The sequence below is a fragment of the Capra hircus genome, chromosome 18, assembly GCF_001704415.2.
Source record: "Capra hircus breed San Clemente chromosome 18, ASM170441v1, whole genome shotgun sequence".
Lineage (NCBI taxonomy): Eukaryota > Metazoa > Chordata > Mammalia > Artiodactyla > Bovidae > Capra > Capra hircus.
The window spans coordinates 25,036,401-25,055,232 of record NC_030825.1 but is presented as its reverse complement, the minus strand read 5'-3'; the positions used below and the strand labels follow the sequence as shown (position 1 = coordinate 25,055,232).

The following is an 18,832-nucleotide window of genomic DNA, read 5'->3' as shown; positions in this document are numbered from 1 at the left end:
ACCCCTTCCTTCTCTTTTGCCCTTTTCCAGCCCATCATGATAGGAAGCCATTTTCATTCATTTCTGGTTTATCTTTTCTCAGTTTCCTTTTAGCAAAATACTATATATATATAAATACTATGTTCAAATTTACTATTTTGTAATATATATTTTAATATAATATTTTAAATGTGTATAATATATAATATTTTAATAGGTAATACATATTCAAATACACTATTTTTGTAATATATATTACAAAAATACTATATATATATAATTCCCATTTCCTCATGTTTCTTACACAAAAGTTATCATATTATATACATCAATTTTTTTTAAGTGTGGTAAAAAATACATACACAAAACTTACCATATTAGCTGTCTTAAGTGTATAGTTCAGTACTTTAAATTATATTCACATTGATATGCAATGAAACTTTAGAGCTTTTTCATCTTACCAAACTAAAACTCTATATCCATTCATATCCCTCTCCTTTCAGCCCTTGGCAACCTCCATATTAATCATTTCTATAAAACAGACTAGCAGTCCTATTGAGCCAAAGGAGGGGAGACCAGTGAAGGTGACTGGCTTTCAGCATCTCAGTTGTTACAGCAACAGGCAGAGTGGAAATATTATCATTATGGTGAAGTGAAGTGAAGTGAAATGAAGTCGCTCAGTCGTGTCTGACTCTTGGAGACCCCATGGACTGTGGCCTACCAGGCTCCTCCGTCCATGGGATTTTCTAGGCAAGAATACTGGAGTGGGTTGCCATTTCCTTCTCCAGAGGATCTTCCCGACCTAGGGATTGAACCCGGGTCTCCTGCATTGCAGGCAGACGATTTACCGTCTGAGCCATCAGGGAAGGCTGATGGTACAGATGAAAAAAAAGAGGCTTTGGGCACTAGTAGGGGAATGAGACCCCAAAAAAGGAAATAAATGAAAAAAAAAGGCCAGTGATCGTAAAATCCATGAGAAGAGATAAAATGGACTGAGAGGGGAATTGGGGGAGAATCTAAGGAGGTGTCTGTTCAAAAGAAAGAGAAAGAGCTAGCAAAGAGGAGAATGGAATGGGAGATGGGGTGGTGGGAACAGCATGTTCAAAGGCCCGAGGCAGGAACGTGTGGGCTATGCTAGAGAAAACCCAGCTAGAGAGTTTGGGTTTTACTCTAAGCAGCTCTGTCTGTTCATCTCATGCATATGCATGTGTGATGTTAACTCCACTTCAGCTGTTTTGTTCTTTGGAGTAGAACGTGGAGCCATTTCTTAATTGCTCTATATTTAGCTTTGTTTAAAAATCTATAATTTAAAAACCACCAAGGGCTGGGCTGGTAATTCAGCTTCCATGGTCCATTTACTCGCTGGCTTTTGCTTCTGAGCCAGCCCACCAAGGTGACAGCGTGTGCCGATCACGATGGAAGTATTTGTCAGCAGAACATCTGCTCCCTGAGAGCTGGTCCGAATCTAGCTGCCAAACCCCAGAACTAATCTCAGGACCCCTTAGTTTAGTTTCCTGAAAAGGAGGGCTGGAGAGGGACAGCAGAACAGCTGGGGCCTAGTGCAAGGGGTGGGAATCAGTATCACATGTCCAGGATCAATTCATGTCTGGGTTGTGTTACTTATTTTTTATATTTTTGGCCTTGCCAGTGACATGTGGAATCTCAATTTCCTCTTGTTTAGTTGCTCAGTAGTGTCCGACTGTTTGCAACCACATGGATTGTAGCCCGCCAGGCTCCTCTCTCCATAAGATTGTCCAGGCAAGAATACCGGAAGGGGTAGCCGTTCCCTTCTTCAGGAGATCTTCCAGATCCAGGGGTTGAATCCAGCTCTCCTGCATTGCAAGCAGATTCTTTTACTGTCTGAGCCACCAAGGAAGCCCCATAGTTTTATTGTCTATGTTTATACAATGGCGAGTAAATAAGAGCCTACTTTAGTGTGACTGAAGTTCTGAGCTCCACAAGAAAGATGTTAGCATTGAACAGGTGATAAATAATGTATTAAAAAGCAATTATTTCTTTCTTTCCTTCTAATGGCTGGTAGCTTGCCTGTTTCCCCTTGAATGTATCTATTTCTTACACAATAGCTCTCAAAAAATAACAATAAAGCTGGCCTTTCTAAATAAGAACACTGATTATGGAGGATGCTTTGTCAGGTTTGCAGGGGCTGCAAAGTGTGTAGAAAGGTTATGCTGGTCAACACTGTGCAAGGTGGGTGGTTATCTGTTCACATAAGACTCTCCCAGAACAATCCAGAAATAAAAGCCTCAAAGACACACTTGAAAGGTGACGGTAAGAGTGGAATGCATTAGCCAACCTGCAAGGGACACCATCACCCTGTCTTCCTAATTATGGGCCTGTTGCAAGTCTGAAGAGAGAGTTCTCTATATAAAATACTCGAATGCAAATCAACACTGGAGCCTGCAACACCCCCCTTCTCTTCTCCCGCACTGCCTGATCAAGATGCTTCTGTACTTCAGCAGAACCACATCACTGATGAATCTGCAGCTGGGCCTCTCAGACTCTTATCTCCTCTGCCTGCATCGCCCCAGGCCCTGTCCAGCCAGCTTGGGGACAGTGGAGTAGTCGCTGCTGTACTGAGTGACAGGCTTTTGGCCTCCAATCAGCCAACCAATGATTTAAAATAGAAAGAGGTAGTCTTGAGATTTGAATCCATGACTTGCTACCTCCAACGCCCATGTTCTTACTAAGAAAATCCCATGGGCTTCCAATTGTTAGGAAAAACAAGATATGTCAGTAGCCTGGCATTCAAGGTCTCAGTTTCCCTGACCCTTCTTATATCGGCCAGCATCTCAAATCTGGCATGGACAGCCTCTGCACTTAGCATTTCTGGAATGCTCTTTGAACTACCTTGCAAATACTTTTTATCTGGAATCCTTGCCCTTCATCTCTCTTCCCTTAGGCTGCTCATGGCTTAACATAAGCTCTGGGAAGCCTGTTCTCTCTTTTTCATTGTGAGGTATACAACCTGGTCCTGTGCTTGACCTTCTGCTTATCTGAATCACTCCATCCCCATACATCACAGAGCACATTTATAGCAATATCCCATTCTCCCTATAGCTCTTGATCAACATCTGGCCTAGAAGAAGTGGGTTGGTTCTAGCCCCAGTTTTATTATTTGTAAACTCCATGATTTTCATTGGGAGGACTGATGCTGAAGCTGAAGTTCCAATACTCTGACCACCTGATGTGAAGAGCCAGCTTACTGGAAAAGACCTTGGTGCTGGGAAAGATTGAGGACAGGAGGAGAAGAGGACAACAAAGCATGGGATGGTTGGATGGCATCACTGACTCAATGAACGTGAGTGTGAGCAAACTCAGGGAGATGAAGAAGGACAGGGAAGCCTGGTGTGCTGCAGTCCATGGGGTCGCAAAGAGTTGGATGCAACTGAGTGACTAAACAAGTGATAATTACTTTTGAGCCTCACTTTTCTTATTTTTATGGAATTAACAATCCATGGTCTATTATCAGAGTTCTTAGAGGTGGGGACAGAGACAATAAGATAAGAAATTGGAAACCACATTTTAAACTTGTCAAGTAAGTGTATTATTATAAATATTACATGTTTTGCATTTTCCTCCATCACATTTCGCCCAGCAAATGTTCCTGTGAAAAGGAGGTCAGAGAAAGTATTCTCCCAATTTTTATAGATGGGAAAACAGGAACCTATGAAGGCTGAAGGAAGAGGAAGCAGAAATAGAAACTGATCCCTGAGAGGGTCTTTAACTTCCTGACTTCTGGCCTTTTTGTTAGATCACAGGTTTCTTTAACAGCCCTCCTGTTCTTATTCTCAGAGAAATAACACTTTTAGTAACTCAAATTTGGAAAGCTTTTAGTGAGTGTATACTTTGCACCAGAAAGACATTTAAAGGTTTGGACTGGCTCTGGGAGCCTTCGTTAGTCAGTTTCAGCCTGAGAAATTGAGCTGCAGTAGGAGGCTAGAGAGGAGCCAGGAATGGTCAGTGGTCTGGTGCACCACTGACCAGCCAGGTGACTGGGCATGCTGGTTACCTGCTTTTTATCTCGGTTTCCTCATCTGTTAAAGAGTATCTCTGAAATCTTACTTATAAACTGCTCAGAGCAATGGCTCAACTACTACTGTTGTTCATTTGCACAACAAATATTTGCTAAATGCCTACAGGGTACTAGACATTGCTTTAGGCACTGGGCATATGGCGGTCATCAGAACAAAGTCCCTGCCTTCACAGGGCTTCTAGTCACAATGGCAGGCAAAAAAAGAAAAAAGAAAAGAAAGATATCAATGAATACAAAGATTTTTAAGCCATTAGTTAGCTTCTCTTACTGTCATTTTTATAGATTATTACATTTTTCATTTGATTTTATTGGCAGAGAATGTGAACATTTACTGGGTCATTGATTGTAGACTTCTGAAGACTCATCCTGATTTTATATCAGTGTTTCATTGCTGATTACTCACTGGAAAATAGCCACCCAAGAGACAATTCTACTGTAGCCTGGAACTATTATAAACCCAGTTTAGGTCTGTGATACTAAATGGTATAAACTCAGGGTTTGCTTAAATTAGGGCTTACTAACTTAAATTACTGCTGAAGTCAGGTGAGTCACATACAAAGGGGCAGCTGGCAGGAGCTGAGACTGAGAGACGGCTGCTGTGAGGAGGAGTGGACATAACGCAGCTGGATCTTCTGATTTTGAGATGGGGCAATTCCGAAGTTTTTCTGTGAACTTTCCTTATTTTTATTTAGTGGCAACACATTCACCTTTAAGATGATACCCTTGAGTTGGGCTAAATGTGGATTAAACAAAATCCTGGAGGTCAAGTTTAGCCCGAGAACTACCAGTTTGCAAAGATCTTTGATTTACATCATTGTGTATGACTTTCAACTTTGTCCTAAACCACCTGGCCTTTTGAAGACACTGCAATTTCCTTCCTTTGGCAGCCATCCCTATAAATAGATTTTCTGTGCCAGACCATTGGACCACCGGAGAGACTGGTGATCTTGGGTAGTGGAATCCTCTCCATGGCAGCCTGGTTTTTAGCAGGTCTTAGAGTCCATCTGGGGTTTCCCAGGTGGCACTAGTGGTAAAGAATTCGCCTGCCAATGCAGGAGACATAAGAGCGGCAGGTTTGATCCCTGGGTCTGGAAGATACTCCAGGGGAGGGCTTGGCAACTCACTCCAGTATTCTTGCCTGGAGAAGCCCATGGACAGAGGAGCCTGGTGGGCTACAGTCCATGGGGTTGCAAAGAATCGGACACGACTGAGGTGACTTAGCACAGCACAGAGTCCATCTGAGTGTGGGGGAAAGAACCCAGTCCTGCTTTCCCAACTTTAATAATCACTGACTCTTTGTACTTTCCATCTTTCTGGTGATGTTTGTTTTCTTTGCATATTAATATTTCCCGCAGAAGAATGCTTAGATCCAAGAGGGAGCAAGCATGGGGCATGTATACAGATGCATTCATGGTCCTTCTGGCTTAATACAGATGAAACCAAACCCCTGGGGCCTCCTCTGCTTACCCCAGACATCCAGGAGACTTTAGCTCTTTGTTTTCCAAAGATTACAGGATTAAAGTTACTGGTCACCCAGTCCCAGAATATAATCAGCCGCATGGCTGAGCTGGGCTTAATTCTGTGCCAACGGTGAGTGACTGGCAGAGAAGTTGGGGACAGGCCTCTATAGGAGTGTAAGTGAGTCTTTATTCCTGCGGTCTCAGAACTGGGGAAGGCAACTCTGGCCTTGGTTAAATGGAATTTGGAGGTGATGAGTTGGAATTTTGACTCGTGTTTCAAAGCAGCCATTTCAGCAAACCCACAAAACACCCTCAACTTCCATGGGAGCAGTTCTGAAAGTTTGAGTGTGCATCAAAATTACCTGGAGGGCTTGGAAACACAGGTTTCTGGCCCCTCTTCCAGTTTTTGATTCAAAAGGTCTAGGATAGAACCCAAGAGACTTGCATTTCTGGCTAATACTGGACTGATGCTAAGGGTGCTGGTGCAGGGATCACACTTGCAGAACCAGGACTCTAAGGAATCGGCAAACAGGTGTCTAAACAATCAGGAAATTCTTCCCTCCTCAAATTCCTGCTGGTGTCCCTGTTTAGAGGCTGCCAGTTCTAGTGGAAATCGAGTTGAAAAATCTGGGTTCCAGCTCTGACACTGCGTTATTAGTTCTGTAGCCTTGGGCAAGACATTTACCTTCTCTGAATCTATTTTCCCACCTGGAAGCTGAAAATAGTAATTCCAGCCATACTTTCTTCACAGGGGCGCGGGGAGATGCCAATGACCTCGGGGGTGCCTATGCTCAAGACCCTCCATGCAGGCGTGAGGGACTCTTACTGACTGTGGGGCCTTCAGGATTATTAGTTTTACAGTCTGTCCTTGCTTTTCACTCTGGGGAGTCCTCAGTTGTAAGACTTATTTTAAAGTGAAGGACCTTCCAAATTTAAAATGTTATTTTCATGAAGAATGAATCCTTTCTGAGAGAAAACACTGTAACTTCTTTTCTCTTCAAGAATGCCTTCCAACCTGAGATGGGTCCTCTTAGTGGAATGGGCAAAACCCTCAAAATAACGGCGCCTTATGGATGTTCTAAACAGACAGTGTTCCTGTTCCTGCTGGGGATTCATTTTTAAGATTAGTAAGGAACTGTTAGTTGCTCAGTTGTCTCTGACTCTTTGCAACCCCGTGGACTGTAGCTGACAGGCTCCTCTGTCCATGGGATTCTCCAGGCAAGAATACTGGAGTGGGTTGCCATTTCGCTTATGTGGATCTTCCCAACCCAGGGATTGAACCCGGGTCTCCTGTATTGCAGGCAGGTTCTTTACTGTCTACGCCATCAGGGAAGCCCCAGAGCCATGTCCAACGAGAATGGGATATGGGATATGCAGAAACCAATGCAATATTGTAAAGCAATTATCCTCCAATTAAAAAAAGAAAAAAAGATTGCTGACTTGAAAAATAATTTAGAATCAAGGAAGAGCTTAAACAGGGCAAGATAATAAGTGGATCAATCTTAATATGCTGAAGAGCAGCATGGGGTCTTTTCAAAATGGCTGGGACATGCCTTGCCCAGAACAATCTCAAGACTTTTTCCCCAGCCCAATGGACAGGAATTCTCCCACAATCCACTCTTGATTTCTCTCCTGATGATAAACAACTGCCTTTCACTTGGCCCAGCCCACATTTATACTGGGCAAAACAAGAATGTTTTCTTTTATATTGCCCAGGCTTTTTTTTTTTTTTTTGCAATATCAAACCTAAATCCTGTGTTGAGTTGGCAGTTAACTCTCTGGCCATCATGTGACAAGGGCTACAAAGGATAATAGTCCAGATGAAGAGGGCAACCTGGGGCTGAGAGATAAGATGAACATCCCACTTTTCCTCCCCCTTAGCACGAAATCCCAGCATCTTCCAAAGAAAGACTAGAGAGAGCTCGTGATGCCGTTTTAAGCTTTCATCCACTTTGTTCCTTAACTGGCCAATAGTGTGTGCCTATGGGCCATCCAAAAGAAATCTAGAGCCAAATGGATTATAAGTTTAATGTCACCCCTCAGCCCTCTGCTGTGAAGTGGGCAATTTCATTAAAGCAAATAGAGAAAGAATGTGAGATGACCCCTGCTCTGTGTCCCCCTGCCTCACCAGTCCCACATCTAGTTAGCTGCTCCTTGAATCAGGGATTAGTGCGCAGGGACTTCCCTGGTGGTCCAGTGGTTAGGACTGCCAATGCGGTGGGTACAGATTGGGTCCCTGGTTGGACAGCTAAGATTCCATATGCCTCACGGCAAAAAACAAAAAACAAAAAACAAAACCATAAAGCAAATGCAATATTGTGACAAATTCAGCAAAGACATTAAAAATGGTCCACCTTAAATAAAAAAAAAAGATCAGTGGTATGATATTCTGCATTCAGAGTGAGCCCAAGCTCAGCTTCCATAGCAGTTGAGGCGGAAAGGACAGAGTTGGAAAAATGAAATCATGGCATGTTCTAGTCAAAATAATGTTTAAGGACCATCAGGCCCAACTTCCTTACTTTACAGATGAGGAAACTGAGGTCCACAGGTGGGAAAGGACGTGTCCAAGTCACCTGGGTTCTGGTAAAGGAATTACAGAACTTGAAGTCGAAGCTGGAAGGACTTTAAGGCCATCCAAATTCTCAGGTGGCGCTAGTGATAAGGAATCCACCTGTCAGTGCAGGAGACACGAGAGACCTGGGTTTGATCCCTGGGTTGGGAAGATCCCTTGGAGGAGGGCATGGCAAGCCACTCCAGTATTCTTGCCCGGGAAATCCCACGGACAAAGGAGCCTGGTGGACTACAGTCCATGGGGTCGACAGAGTCGGACACGACTGAAGCGACCAAGCACGGCACACACACAACCTGTCTACCCCTTCAGTGAGCACCCGTCAGGAGACACAACTCCCCTCTGCTGCTGGAACACCTTCTGTGACAGAGAACTCACTGCTTTCAGGGCCAGCTCGTTACTTTCTCCCATAGCTGGGAGCATTAGAAAATCAGTATTCCTGTGGCTCCTTATTTTTATCCTTGGGGACATGAGATTAAATTCCAATCTTTTCTTTAATTCCCATTCCTGTGGATATTTGAGGTCATCTGTCCTGTCTTCTATAAATTTTTTTTTGGGGGGGGCGCCTACAACAAGCATCTCTTTATGTCTCCTGTGATTCACTGTCCAGGCTTCTCACCACCCAAACACTCTGCCCACATTTACCTGAATCCCTTTTGAATGTAGGATGCCTCAAACTGAATGCAATCTTCCTGTGTCTAATTTGTTCTAAAGACTTAGTATCTATTAATTCATCCTAAGATCATATAGCCTGGAGGAGGGCATGGCACCCCACTCCAGTATTCTTGCCTGGAGAATCCCATGGACACAGAGGAGCCTGGCGGGCAACAGTCCATGGGGTTGCACAGAGTGAGACACGACTGAAGTAACTTTGCACGCACACAGGCAAGATGATATTGATTGCATTCAGAACAAACCATTCAGGGTTCCTTTGGTTGTAAATGATGAAAATGAAATTCTAACTAGCTTAAGTAAAAGTGGGAACTTAATAGAGATGAATGGGTCCAGGGGCTCAAGCAACATTTGTCTGAGGTAGGTATCTCTGTAAGTATTTTCTCAGCTTTGCAATTGTTGGCTTCATGGCTAGGAAAGATAAATGCCTGCCGTGCTCTCTTAGTCTGTTTGGGCTGTTATAACAAAATGCCACAGGCCAGGCAGTTCATAAACAAGTTCTCACAGTTTTGAAGGCTCTAAGTCCTTCATCAGAGTGCCAGCATGCTTGGGTGAGGGGATCTCTTCCAGGTCACAGACTTCCCATTGTGTCCTCATATGGTGGAAGGGGCTAGGGACCTCTCAGGAGCCTCTTTATAGAATGTTAATCCCATTCATGAGGGCTCCACCCTCATGGCTTAAACATCTCTCAAAGGCCCCACCTCCTAATACCACCATCTGTCAGGGTTTGGATTCCAGCATAGGAATTTTGGGAGAACACATTCAGACCACAGCATAGACCAGGTTTAAATGTTCAAAGTTCCTGGTACGTGGGAATAAAAGAGAGTGGGCCTCTGTATTAGCCTGCAAGAGCTGCCGTCACAAAGTCCCACAGACGGAGTGGCTTAAACATCAGAAATTGTTTCCCAGTTTTGAAGACTAGAAGTCTGAGATCAAAATGTCGTCAGGGTTGATTTTTCTTCTCAGAGCTGTGAGAAGACTCTGCTCCATGCCTCTCCCCTAGCTTCTGCTGGTTTGCTGAAAGTATTTGGTGCTCTCTGGCTTTGTAAAGGCATCACCCCAACCTCTTCATCTTTACATGGCCCTCCCCTACGGGTGAGCCTGTGTCTGAATTTCCTCTTTTTATAAAGATGCTCATCACAGTGTATTAGGAGTCCCACTGATTCCAGTAAGACTTCAGTGTAACTAATCACATCTACAATGATTCTATGGCCCAATAACATCAGATTGTCAGGTATTTAGAGTTGCTGCTGCTGCTGCTGCTAAGCCGCTTCAGTCGGGTCCGACTCTGTGCAACCCCATAGATGGCAGCCTACCAGGCCCTGCCATCCCTGGGATTCTCCAGGCAAGAACACTGGAGTGGGTTGCCATTTCCTTCTCCAACGCATGAAAGTGAAAAGTGAAAGTGAAGTCGCTCAGTTGTGTCCGACTCTTAGTGACCCCATGGTCTGCAGCCTACCAGGCTCCTCCGTCCATGGGATATTCCAGGCAAGAGTACTGGAGTGGGGTGCCACTGCCTTCTCCTTAGGACTTCACCATACGTATTTTGGAGAGGAAACGCAGTTCAAACCATAACAGCCTCTTTCACAATAATACTGCCAAGAACACCCAAGGCTGCATTTCATGGGTTCTAATGAACAACACACCCATCCCTGAACTGATTAATCACAGTAATGCCGGGACAGAGACATGTCTTCTCCTGGAGCCCCTGGTGGAGTCAGTACAACCCAAACCACAGGGACTGGGAGTAGGGGAGGGATGGGTCTCGAGGAAAATGAAGGTGCCCATAGAAGAGGCAGTAATGTATGTTGCACACACAAAACCTAGACATTTACTACACAAGGGAAACTGAGCAAATCAGAACCCCAGGTCCAGCACTGGGCAACAGCTGAGGCTATAGAAATAGGCCACTCCAAGAATGCACTTGACTCCCTTTAAAAAGAAATGGTGTGTGTGTTGTCATGAATCAATCGGTAAAGTTGGGCTGCCAAACACTTCGGTTCTTACGAGGCCTCACGGAAGCTGCTTCGGCTCTCGGTAGTTTCGTGTTTCGCATTCATTTCTTTTCATATCGGAAGATTAAAACAATAGCTTCTGGTTATCATCCCACATATTATTGATTAAAATCCTTGCCCGAAGACCTTCCATCTCACTTTTCAGCGTGGCATGATTTACTTTTCTTTTTACTCCCTGTAACAGATGATTAATGCTGATCTCCGGAGTCCCGGTGAGATGAAGCTGGGTGTCAGGTACGATTTGTCAGCTTGGAAGTATAGATTATTTTATGTTTCTCGAACTTTGTGGCCAAGGGAACACAGCTCTTGATGGTTAAATCCATCCACACTTTCCCCCTGGGCTATGAAATGCCAGAAACATTAAATAGCCCACTTAATACATAACCTCATTCTGTATGCTTGACTATTTTGTTTTTAATTTTTCTTCCCTTTCCCGGCTGCTCACATGAAATGGGATCAAAGAAAAAAAATTATCCTCACTGGATTTTGTTAAAATATTAATAGGTTAGGGTTGACTGGCTAAATTGAATATCTTTGCTGATCTCACTTGCATGTTTAACTTGTGCTTAGGAAAATATGTTTCCTAGGTGATAACCTTTTATGTACCAGCCTGACTTCATTGAAATGCATAGAGATAAAAATATGTCACGCTCAGCGGCTGTGCTATTCTTGTGTGGCACTGTGATTATTCAGATGGTAATTGACCCCCACCTGTAGACAGCTCCGATTCTGTAGTCAATCATTTCATTTGATGTTAAAATATGTGAAAGTACAATTATATAATTTACATTACAAATCATGCTGAATGCCAGGGGTCTCCGAACCGCTGACAAACGCAAAGAAATCGGGGTTGGGGGAGAGGCCTTTGGTCAATAAATGAAGTGAATTACACCAGGCGAAGGGTTCACTTTTCTTATTTGTGTCCATAACAAGGGCTTTTGTGCATGTGCCATTGAAAGAGTAGCTGTGGCCTTCTCTCTGAAACCGTAAATGGCAACGTTTCAGATGCCTTTCTGAGGATGTCTACCCTTTCTCTGACAAAGAATCACTCCTCCCATTAGTTAGAGAAGTGAGGGCTTGTGCAGGCCAGAAGGGAGAGCAGAGAATCTAATAAAGGGAAGAGGGCGTCAGGTCTGGGAGGTTGCAGTGCCTACTTGATGCCAAACCCAACACAGGTGTGAGTCGCAGATGTAAATTACGCTTGCCCATCTCCAAACTTCAGATCTCGACCATCAGACTTGAAGCGTACTAATATTATTGAGTCAAAGTTATTATTTATCTAATATTCAATATGTTTTTGGTATTGGGACAAGTGTTTTAGATACGTTATCTAGATAACCCTCCCAACCCCATCATATGACTTGGGTCTGCAATCAGTCTCCTCTTCAGATGAAGACAGTGGACACGGAGGGGTTACCGGGCTTGCCCAGGGCCATTTAGATAGGAAGTAAAAAGTGAGTGGTAGCAGAGCCTGGGCTGGTGACCACCCTCCTCTTCTGGATCGGGCATCAAATGTTTATGGTGGCCATGCAGGACAGGAAAGGGGCATAGACACAATTTCTGCCTCAGCGGAGCTTTTGGGAAAGCAGATGGGTTGGGGTGGGAGTGGGCATCCTTGGTAAGGGTGGTCCAGATAGAGAACTCACCAGTGAGAAGGTTCCGACAGAGATGGACTAGGCACTGATGCGCAGGGGAGGGCAGTCTTCAGTCCTGCTTCCGCTATCATAGGTCAGGGGAGGCAGCATGGTTATGTCTTCTGTGAATGTATAATATTTCCTGCATTGGAGCCATCCAAAGGCACACTCTTGCTCTTCCTTCTACCGTGTTCCAAAGCAGCTGGGTGGAGGGGTCCCCGGGGCCTCTAGCTTCCAGAGTGGGTGCATACTGGTCCGTCACACAGGAGCGAAAAATCTTCACTGCCCGCAAAGTGATTTTGGCCACCGAGAGCTGAGTTGGTTTCCGATGTGGACACCTGATCCTTGAAATGTGCTGGGAATCCTGCCCTATTGGCTACAAACAGCAGGTCTGCTGGCAGCGCCTCTCACAGGGGTGGAAGCCAGCCACAGCTCCCAACAGCCCTTGGGAAGAACACATCCCAGACGACATCACCTGGAGCAGATGCTGGTCATCGGACATCAATCGCTTCCATCATGCTTATATTCCACCCTCCTATCTCTTAGTCACTTAGCATAATCATTGAGAGCCTAGCCTGGAGATAGATGCCTGGGTTCCAATCCTGGCTCTGTCATCTGCTGGCTGGGAGCCTTGCATAAGTTAACTTCTGTTTGCCTCCATTTCCCTATCTATAATTGAAGTGAAAAATAGTACCTGCCTTATAGAGTTGTTCTGAGTTAAAATGCCAAGCACTTAGAACAATGCCTGATACACAGTAAGAGAATACATGCAAGAGTGCTAAGTTGCTTCAGCCATGTCTGACTCTTTGCAACCCCATGCACTGTAGCCTGCCAGGCTTCTCTGTCCATGGCAAGAATACTGGAGTGGGCTGCCATGCCTGCCTCCAGGGAATCTTCCTGACCCAGGGGTCGAACCCAAGTCTCCTGCATCTCCTGCACTGGCAGAAGTATTCTCTATCACTAGTGCCAACTGGGGACTCCAAATGTTAAATAAAATTTCTTTTGTTCTTAAATAAGGATTATCTTTTTTGCTCAACTGTATATGTGAGCTAAATATATTTCTAATAAACTTAAAACATACACATAACCACAAAATATTATTTTAAAATCTATTTATGGACTCCCAGTGGTCTGGGCACTGTACTTTGTGAATCCCCAGAGTCAAGTTCAAAACCCTGGGTCTGGCATTCTAAGTCCCACCCAGAATTGTCCCCCACTCACCTTTGAATCACTGTCTTCCCTAACAACTCATTATATACCTTGTGCCCTGTCGGTTTTTATACTTAAGCAGCACAAGGTCATTTCATTATTTTATCAAGAGGCAATATAGCTTAATGGTTAAGCACTCAGCTCTGGTGTATATGACAGGTTTGAATTTCAGCTCTGGGCCATCTTTACTGAGTAATATCCATTACTCATCCCGTGCCCCAGCTTATACATCTGTAAAATAGGAATATAAATAGACTATACCTCCTTAGAGAGATTCAGAGAATTAAATGAGTTAATTCAAGAAAGTACTTAGTACAGGGCGTGGCTAAAGTGAGTGCTTGTGAAATGTGAGCTAAGCTAGTTGTTGGTATTTTAATTTTAATGTTATATATGGGTCCTTAAGCCTGCACGATGAATGGCCCAAAGAATGAAGCATGGACTTCTTTACCCAGGCTCTGGGGCAAGTATTTGAGGAGTTTGAGGCCCTTTCTCCCCAACTGAAAACTGCTCAGCTGGGGGTGGGGGGAGCTGGGAATGAGTCGGCCATTCCTCCATTCAATTGGAAACCCCAGCAACAGAAATCACCCACTTGGTAAACGAGCCAGACATCCTGGCCAGGGAAAATTTCCCAGGCACTTTCTGGTGGCTCATTTTGAAAGTGAATTGAGACATTATTTTTAATTAAAGTGGCAATTTGCCCTCATGAGTTTTCCGTCCCTTGATGCGCAAATGGTGGCCTCTGTTTTGTCCCCTCCTTGCCTTCTCTTCCTCCTTTTAATTTCAAGCCCATCAGAAAGCCAGTTTACTAAATTAGTTTTAATGGAAATTTAGCCAACACAAATAATAATGAAATGTAAAATTATTCCTTAGCTAATGAACAGCCAGTGGCTTTGGGGTTAATCGTTTGCTTCTGGTGTCAGCTTATTTATATTGAAATAGAATTGTAATAGGATTCCAAGCTAAAACTGTTTCATCTTCTTGATCATCACTTACCTTAGGGTTTATTCTTTATCATTTGTCATTGTTTAGTAATCGCTCTCACTTTGGACCTACTTGTGAATTAATTAATTACCTAGTTAAACTTGGGTGATTTTTTTTTCTTTAAAAGAAATCGTGTCTTATTTTACCTTAGCAATATGTTTTTATTCCAAAGCTCTCCATACACATGGAAACATCTTCATCATTGAATTTTACATCAGCTGATCATCTTGACCAGCCAGGAATCAAGGGGTTCTCCCTTTATCAGCCATGGCTGATCCCCTCAGGGTCCTCCAGACAGAGCTCGAAGGGGCAGGCAGCAGAAACACCGTCCATTTCTAGAAATTAATTTTCCTTCTCTAGGACTCAGTGATCCCATTTTAAAAGGTGAGGTTTGATCGCTAGATCAATGCTTCTTAAACCTGTGGAGGTTATTCTAAAGTTACTACTGTGGGATATTGATGCCCTGGCGATCAGGTACTCACTTGGAAGAGAACTATTCATTCAAATAGTTCTCTCTTTTAAAGACAGATTTTTCTAAGTGAGTTTTTATTTGGAAAAACTGAGAGGGAGGTGAGGATGACACTGTCTAAATAAAAAAAAAAGTGTAGACTAGGGATTGGGTTTAAGGTCCCCAAGTTTGGCTACATCAAAATCACTCAAGCTCTTGAAGTACAACCAAAGCACAGGGAACAAAAGAAAAAAATAGAAAAATTGGACCATCAAGCTGAAATATTTCTATGCATCAAGACACCATCAACAGAGTGAAGCAGCAGCCTGTGGAATAGGACTGCAGATAATATATCTGATAAAGGGTTTTTTATTTGAGTAAAATTGCTTCACAATGTAGTGCTAGTTTCTGCTGTACAATGAAGCAAATCAGTCATATGTAAGATATATATCTCCCTCTTGGACCTCCCTCCCACCCACACCCTATCCCACCCATCTAGGTCATCAGAGAGCACTGGCTGAACTTCCTGTGCTTTATAAGAGGTTCCCACTAGCTATCTACTTCACACATTGTAGTGTGCGTGTGTGTATATGTGTATATATATATATATATGCTGCTGCTAAGTCGCTTCAGTCGTGTCCGACTCTGTGCGACCTCATAGATGGAAGCCCACCAGGCTCCCCCAACCCTGGGATTCTCCAGGCAAGAACACTGGAGTGGGTTGCCATTTTCTTCTCCAATGCATGAGAGTGAAAAGTGAAAGTGAAGTTGCTCAGTCATGCCCGACTCTTTGCGACCCCATGGACTGCAGCCCACCAGCCTCCTCGGTCCATGGGATTTTCCAGGCAAGAGCACTGGAGTGGGGTGCCATCGCCTTCTCCGTATATATATGCTACTGTACCAATTTGTCCCACCCTCTCCTTCCCCATGTAGCCATGTCCATTCTCTACCTGACAAGGGATTAATATCGAGAATATTCAAAGAAGTCTCACAACTCAACAACAAAAAATGAACATCGATTCAAAAATGGACAAAAAACTTGAATAGATATTTCTCCAAAGCAGATATACAACTGGTCAAAGAAGCACATGCAAAGATGCTCACCATCCCTAATTGCTGGGGAAATATAAATCCAAACGACAGTGAGATGCCACTTCACACCTACCTACCTGGCTCTAAGGATGACTATGAAGATTAAATGACACAACACGTGGAAAGTATTTGGCACAGTGATACTTCAATAGATTATTAACATATCAATTAGTTCTCTTGACACATATTGAGCACCTGCTGTGTTCCAAGTAAGGCATGAGGTGCTTTATGAAATACGGACCACGATATAACAATGACTTTGCAAGAGGGCTGAGAAAAAAGTTAAATGGTACTAAAAACTTAAAATGTTTAGGTTGGTTTCTGATATCAGGCTGGTCTTCATTTTTCCTCATTTAGAAAAAGTGAAATATTAAAAACAAAGCAAATAAAACCACCTTAGTTTTCAATCTTTAAGGCTGTTTTGTTTCTAAAATGCCTGGATGTGAAGTTAGCACCTGCCATTCTGGATGAGGCCAGCTCCAGCTCCATCTGGAATTCACTAGAAGGTCAAATCAAAGTACTTTACCCAAGTCCTTCCTGCAAAGCAGAATTAGGTTAGACTATCCCAGCAGAAGTCTGGACCAGCCCAGCAAAGCTGCCAAGTGTTATGAGCTGTAATGCCACCACCTGAAGGCACCGTTGGTTCTGGTTCACCCATCGTATCCCCTAGCTGGGCACTCTGAGACCCAGAAAGAGGAAGGGCCCCTGCATCACTCAGGCCTTCCGGCATGGAAGAGGGTGCGCATGGGACATTCAAATTGTCTGTTGGTCTGTCTTGTACTGTCTGCTACTGAGCATATATTTCCCTGTGGGGCCTCTGCCTCCCCCATCACCTGACCTTCCACCCAAGCCTTGTTACAGCTTACTTTTCCTTAGTGCTGTTCCTTATAACTGTTACAAATGATTGAAGAAGACCATGTGGGTGATACAAACTTGAATACTCCATGAAGCGGGCATTTTCTGTCCCCAAGGGTGCAGAAAACTGCAGAATGGGGTGGGAGGCACGGAGCTTTCATTGTGTAAGGAATAAGGAACAATGAAGAGACAGAAAATGGATAAGGAACAAATAAGTAAGTACAGAGCCCAGAGCTGGCATCTGGGGGCTGGCTGACTGGACAGCCTGTGTTTCAGCAGAGTCATTTACAGGAACACGGAAGTTGTCTGAGTTTCCGTTTGCTGACCTTGCACACTGGGCAGGAGAAGCTCCACATTGAGTCTAGGAAGTTATTTGAACAAAACCCTTGCTCTTTCAGCGTCACAGTGAAGGGTGAACTGTTCGCAGCTCCGTGGTAGACGGGTTGGAAGACTTTCTCAGGCTGGGGATCTGTGATTTCTCAAGTGGCCCCTTGTGGGAGCCTCTGCGATCTCCCACAATGCACTGCTTCAAACATGGCGGTCCTTGAGTCTGTCAACGCCTGTGGAACTGGATGGTCCAGAGATGCTCAAGCGAGTTAACCAAGCTTACCAGGTTCAGGATTCCCTGCCGTCCAAAAGTATGACATTTTCATGAAAACTTTCATAAGCTGAAATGGTGTCAAGTGAAGAAACAATCTTAACACATCTTGCCAACAGATGCATAAAATCAATCGAGATAAAGCGCAGATACTCACAGACATAGTTCAAAGCCACCGTGGCCTGATGCTGCGATGCTGAGCGTACTGCCTAAGGAGGAGTCTGGTGGAACCACTCTCACTGTTCAGGTGTCTCCATACTGGCTTCTGCAAAACAAACACTGAACATTATTTTCCCATTTTTGCCTTTTTTTCCTAAAGGCAAAAACTCTCTTTGGATTTCTTTCAGTTAGTGAAACAGGTACCAACGTAGGTCTTTCCTAAAAGCGAGGAGGTGTTAAGCGAACTTTCAAATAGTGGGGGATACCTGTACTCAGGACCCCTGAGCCTGCTTTCATAAAGGGTGGCATCCCTGAGCCCTTCCTTTGGGAATTCCAATTCAGTGGATTCCAAATGGAAGCTGGGAATCTGAATGTTTAACAGCTTCCAGGTGATGTTAGGATTTATCCAGTTAAGTCATTATTTCCTGCCTTTCCTTCCTCCATGAGCTTGCAGATAAGAAAATTGAGTCTCAGAGATAAGAAATAATATTTTCAAGTGTGGAAAAAAGAGTTCTAGAGGCTACCTACCTTTTTAAAAATAATTCATCTTTGTCCTCAAAAGCCGGGAGGAGGAAGACCCTAAAAGGATAACCGTTCCTTTGTTGTTCACAACCTTGACCGTGGAGCAGCTCTTTCTCGTCTCACCTTCAGGATAATCATTGTCATCTTCCTTTGGCAATGACTTCAGAGTCACCCCACCCGTGAGTCCTCTATAAAAACACCCCGTGTCAGTTCACAGAGAGGAGTCACAATGTGCCCGGGAACATCTCTCTCCTAAAATTATAAAAGAAAAACATCAGCCTCTAAATATATCAACCACGATGAGCCTTCTATTTTTGATCCATTGTTGTACAGCTTGAGATCCCCAGCTATTAGCCTGCTAAGCTTGGCCGAAATTAGACCGGAGATATTAAAAGCAATTAATGTTCTTCCTTTTCATTTTATTTATTTATTTTTCAGTTTCATGAGGCAATTACTTAAGAGGCTTTCAGGAGAAATCCTGAGCATCATTTTCAATCAGCAGAATGAAAACATTGCCTTTTGTGATTTGGTAAATAAACGACAGGGAGAAATGACTCGCTTCTATGTCGCTGTGTACTATTCATT

The 18,832-nt window shown here is 43.8% G+C and overlaps 1 long non-coding RNA gene across 1 annotated transcript; it reads right to left on the bottom strand.

The window, feature by feature from the left end:
- LOC108638109 lies at window positions 16,428–18,371 on the bottom strand. The gene is made up of 3 exons (XR_001919583.1): window positions 18,254–18,371; window positions 17,724–17,831; window positions 16,428–17,636 (listed from the first exon to the last, which is right to left on the bottom strand). It is a non-coding gene; the product is annotated as an uncharacterized LOC108638109 (long non-coding RNA).